The following is a 3,251-nucleotide window of genomic DNA, read 5'->3' as shown; positions in this document are numbered from 1 at the left end:
TAATAAGTTTTGCATAGTGAAGGAAATAACTGATAGAATGAAAAAAAAACCTACAGAATGGGAAAAAATTTGCTAGCTATTTCTCAGACAGAGGACTAATGTCACGAGTATATAAAGAATTTTTAAAAATTAGACTCCCCAAAATAAAAGACTCAAAAAATGAACAAGTGGACCAGGGAGATAGCTCAGTTGAATAAGCACTTGCCTGGCAAGCACAAGGGCCTGAGTTCAATCCCCAGCTCTGAAGAAAAAAAAAAAAAAATGGACAAGTAAAGTGAATAGATACCTTTACAGAAGAAGTGAAAATGCCCAATAAATCATGCAGAAATGCTTAACATCATTGGCCATTTGAGAAATGCAAACAATACTGAGATTCCATCTTACTCTAGAAAGAATAGCCATCATCAGAAAATCAGGGCTTCCGACGTGCTGTCATCTGCCCGCCAAGCTGGTGGATGTGCGCCAATAACATGTCTGCGCCGCTGCCAGCTGTTGTGCCCGGCACCTGGAAGGCTGCCACCGCAGTTACTTTCCTTCATGGATTTGGGAGATACTGAACATGGATGGGCAGAAGTCTTTGTTGGTATCAGAAGTTCACATATTGGGCCGGGGAGATAGCTCAGTGAGTAAGTGTTCACCTGGCAATTGCAAGGTCCTGAGTTCAGTCCCTGGTACCACCAAGAAAAAAATAAAAAGGAAAATGTTCTATAGAAGTTCACATATCAAATATATCTGCCCACATGCGCCTGTTATGCCTATAACATTAAATATAAACATGGCTATGTCGTCTTGGTTTGATATCATTGGGCTTTCACCAGATTCACAGGAGGATGAATCTGGAATTAAATGGACAGCTGAAAATGTAAAAGCCTTAATAGACCAAGAGGTGAAGAATGGCATTCCTTCTAACAGAATTATTTTGGGAGGATTTTCTCAGAAGGGAGCTTTGTCTTTATACACCACCCTCACCACCCAGGAGAAGCTGGTGGGCGTCACTGTGCTGAGCTGGTGGCTTCCACTTTGGGCTTCGTTTCCACAGGGTCCTGTCAGTGGTGCTAATGAAGATATTTCTGTTCTCCAGTGCCAATCTTGGTATCTTCTCAAAAGATGTAAAGCCATCATATTCCAGTGATCTGTGCACATCTTCATTTATAGCAGCACAGCTTACAATAGCTAAATCTTGGAAGCAGCCTGTATGTCTACCCACAGAGGATGGATAAGAGAATGTGGTGGTATTTTATATACTGTACAGTGGTTTGCTGTTGTCATGGGTTGAGTCCCTAATACTATAGAAGAGAAGGAAAAAACCCATATGGAGTATGGTTAAAAAAAAAATTAGATAGATAGTGGTGTAATTATTGGGGGTTGAACTCGGACCTCACACTTGCTAAGCCTGCTGCTGTAGTACAAGTGAGCTACACCCTCAGTGTCACCCCTGGTATGTTCCCTCCTGTGGAAGCCCTCCTTGTCCTAAGAGAATCAGCACCAGCATATTGGAATTTTGTGAGTGAGATACTCACTTTAATAAGCAAAGTTTGTACAATAGGAATTTTTTTTTTTTGTAAATTCTTTTTTTTTTTTTTTAATTTTTTTTGTGTGTGTGTGTGTGTGTGTGTGTGTGTGTGGCCAGCTCAGCCCACCAGGAGGCGGGGCTGGCTGGCATGTGGTGCTGGGGGATTGAACTGCTGTCCCTGTGCTTTGCTAAGCTTGTTGTAAGTAGGTGCTTTCGACCACTGAGCCATCTTACCAGCCCCTGTACAATAGGAATTTAGAGAGACTTAAAGGTTTGAAGCTTGTGGATGATTCACCTTAAAATCATAGTTTTATTTTCCAGGTTTATTTATTTTCACTTTAACTTTAGCCTTTACGGAAATTTGAGTGGCTGTGGTAACAAGATCATAGATTGTTTAAAAATGTTCCTAGACCCTGTCTCAAGTGTATTCTTTTTCTTAATAAATAAATGTTAGTCTGCATTTCAAAATATTCTGGTTTACCTCCAGGGAAATGAACCTTTAGGGAAATGAGCCATTGACATTGTTTGTCCCACTGTTCACAAGAAAAACGATGAACAATGACTGATTCACAGTTTATTAAAACACAGTCTTGGTACCACTAAGGCAATTCTGCCAAAATAGCTTATTTTGTTTGGTTGATCTCACCCCTGTCTGGCACTCCTGTCTACTTTTTTCATTGGCAGCTGTAGTTATAATCTAATTTTAATTAAATACACAAAAGCTGTGAGAGCCAGAATGTCAAATCTTCCTCATACTGGAAAGACAGACGCACCTCAATTACTCTGAATTGCTTGTAGATCATTCAGTTCCTGGTGGAAGGGGACCAGTGGGGAAATAACAGTTAATGGGAGTGTCTGGGCTGAAGTTGGAGGAAAACAGAACTGCAGTTGTATCCATTGTGCTCTTTTTCTGGAACCGAGAATTTAGGGCTAAAAGACAAGTGGTACAGAGATACCTAGACAGATCCCCAGGCCCCAGAACTCTGACAGATTTCATTGCTTGTTGAGGAAGTCGATCATGCTAGTCTCCTGTGCAGATGGCGAGCCTACTTAGAAAAGTTGAACAAAATGACTTCCATTTTTTCCTAGAATGGAATCTCTTCTAAGCAGAAGTATAGCTTTGAGTTTGAATGTGAGTTGAAGGCCATGAAATAAACACATTTTGTTGAGTCCTTAGAGGACAGAGATAGTAGCATGGAATGTCTTTTGACTTATATGCGTAAGTGATGTTTATTTCTGTGCCATATAGAATTCTTCTAAAGAGATCAGGTGATGGCTTTTATCTCAAAGTCAATCATTGAGGGGCAACTGAAATACTAGTATGTTTGCGTCAACGCTCGGATTAGGAGAAAGTCACTGTTCAAATCTCATGCTCTTAAAAATAGATTCTTTGGTAATATGGTATTTCGTTCTGCCTCAAGACTTACCAGTATAAATGGTTGCATTATTTTAGTAAATACAATTGAATGGTTTTTAGATGTCTCTGCAATAATGAGATCCTCTTAAGTGTGGGAACTGCTTTGAACCCTGTATCCTGTTCCCTGTCCTTTGCCCTTTGACCACTCTGCTTTGTGATGAGCTTATGGACCTTTGAGCTTTTCTCCCCTCTGCTCATATTTCCTGAGACTAACATAAAGTGTTAAGTTTCCTTAATAGATATTTTTAGAATTGTTCAGATTCCATTGTGGGCATAAGGTTTGTAAATACTTTTTCTTGAAAATTTTTTTGTCCTTTAATA

The 3,251-nt window shown here is 39.8% G+C and overlaps 1 pseudogene; it reads left to right on the top strand.

Moving 5' to 3' along the window:
- Positions 1-455: 455 nt before the first annotated feature.
- Positions 456-1,132, top strand: LOC111817038 (annotated as a pseudogene).
- The last annotated feature ends 2,119 nt before the right edge of the window (positions 1,133-3,251 follow it).

Source organism: Octodon degus, unplaced genomic scaffold, assembly GCF_000260255.1.
Source record: "Octodon degus isolate 3935 unplaced genomic scaffold, OctDeg1.0 scaffold00047, whole genome shotgun sequence".
Taxonomy (NCBI): Eukaryota; Metazoa; Chordata; class Mammalia; order Rodentia; family Octodontidae; genus Octodon; species Octodon degus.
Note: the sequence above shows the minus strand (reverse complement) of the source record. Positions and strands in the feature narration are given on the sequence as shown.